Below are 1,938 nucleotides of genomic sequence, written 5' to 3'. Positions count from 1 at the left end.
AGACAGAATTTCAGATTATATCTGTAAATTGTAGACAGAATTTCGGACTATATCTCAGAAATAAGAGATACATAGTGGACAAATGGTGTCAATGACAATAAATGTATTTGTCAAAATGCCTTTCTGAGTTCTTAGAAATTCCCTAGACAGGTAGGTTAAAGTGTGTCTTCTAAAACAATAACACCTTGCCTGTAGTTTTCTTAAAATTATACATATAAGTCATGTGGTTTTTTAATGCTTGACCTTTTCAAGTTGATGGCATACAACTTATAATAAAATTAAAGGATTATGAAAACTAATGTATATACAATAACAAAGGACACTTGATAATGCTGTGTATTTGCATTTAATTTAAATTTTACAACTTTGAATCAGCATGAATTGCAATGAATGGGTCTTCAGCAGAGTTACTAATAGAAAACTGAGCCTTGCCATCACTGGAAACATAGACTTTAATTCCTGTGCAATCTCCATTAATTTTATCTCCAGAAATGACATCACAGTATGTGCCACCAGGAAGACCAGTTTGCAAAGTTGTTGACAATGACCTATAAAACAAGATTTGCTATTTAACTTAAATTCATTACTGTCAAATATAAGAATTCAGATTCTCTCTAAAGTAAATAAACAGCTTAGTTTTGTGCCATAGAATTTTAAGCAGTCAAGATCTCAATAAGAAGAAAATGGAAACACAGAGACCATTCCAGTGGATGTGAACAGCACTCTCTGTACAATGTAATCATACAGAACACCTATCCATTCCTAGTCAGTGGAGACTATTACCAGACCATAAAGGTTGAAGATTAGTAGTAAAAATCTACAGGAATTGCTACCCTTAGATAAAAGTACTGCCTGTGGTAAACATAAATATTTTCTATTTGTCCTTTCATGAATTTATAAAAATACTGTTTGCTTTAAAGAATTAAAATTGAAATTTTTTCTTCAAACATATGTTTTTCAAGAGGACAAAAATAATTAGAACTAGAAATAAAAATATTCTAGCATTTTTATGAGGAAGAATATAGCTTGGAATAGAAAACTATCTTGTATAAATTTATCTCAGTTTTTCTATCCAGAAAACACAAAAATTAAAGAACTAGCCATAGGATATTTTGGAAAAAAAATAGAGACACATTAATCACTTATTTATTTTTGGCCAAAAAAAAATGTAATTTTAGCCTAACCTGAGCTAAACATGAGCAGAAGTTGGGCTGGGACTGAGACATTCCAAAGCTGGCACAGTTCTTCTGGCTGTAGTTCTCCATATGAAAGGCTCATTAGACTATAAGAATAGGCTATCAGTATCACTAAAGAAAGGCCAGCAATGAGAAGCTTCAGAAGTAAAACTAAAAAAATCTACTGAGGAAAGTTATTGTCCATAAGATACATTTCTAACACATACACTTTAAAGTAGTTCTTGTCCCTGAGAGGTAGAAAGTGAAGAATATATAGCAAAGGAGCAGATAGTGGAGTAGTTGAGATACAGAGCTAAAAAAAGATATTCCAGTACTAAAATTGAGACTGAAAGCGACGTTCTTTTAGAGATTTTTCCATCCTTATATTAACTGTTGGTATATTTAGTGGCTCATGTAATATTAGCATAATGTGCATCATGTTTATGTATGGATGCATAAGAAAGCTCTAATTAAAACAAAAACCCTTATAAAAATAGGGGGAAAATAAATGCCATCATTTTTCTTCTTTACATTTCTGATTTCTTATTTTCTTAATTCCCTGATTTAAATGATTTTTAAGATATAAAAAAGTAAATTAACAGGAATAGAATAAAACCAGAACATAACAGTGTAAAAATTATTTAAAATTGATTTTCACTTACCAGTCATCATTATTAAAGACAATGAATCCTTTGTTTCCTCTACCAAAGGCCACTTGGTTGCTACCATTATCCCACCAGTTTTGAAAAGGCTGGCCATCAAC

General features: G+C 31.2%; 1 long non-coding RNA gene across 1 annotated transcript; it reads right to left on the bottom strand.

The window, feature by feature from the left end:
* Positions 1–330: 330 nt before the first annotated feature.
* On the bottom strand, positions 331–1,938 carry LOC144373798 (uncharacterized). The gene is made up of 2 exons (XR_013433356.1): positions 1,838–1,938; positions 331–548 (listed from the first exon to the last, which is right to left on the bottom strand). It is a non-coding gene; the product is annotated as an uncharacterized LOC144373798 (long non-coding RNA).

This window comes from Ictidomys tridecemlineatus, unplaced genomic scaffold (assembly GCF_052094955.1).
Source record: "Ictidomys tridecemlineatus isolate mIctTri1 unplaced genomic scaffold, mIctTri1.hap1 Scaffold_4950, whole genome shotgun sequence".
Taxonomy (NCBI): Eukaryota; Metazoa; Chordata; class Mammalia; order Rodentia; family Sciuridae; genus Ictidomys; species Ictidomys tridecemlineatus.
Note: the sequence above shows the minus strand (reverse complement) of the source record. Positions and strands in the feature narration are given on the sequence as shown.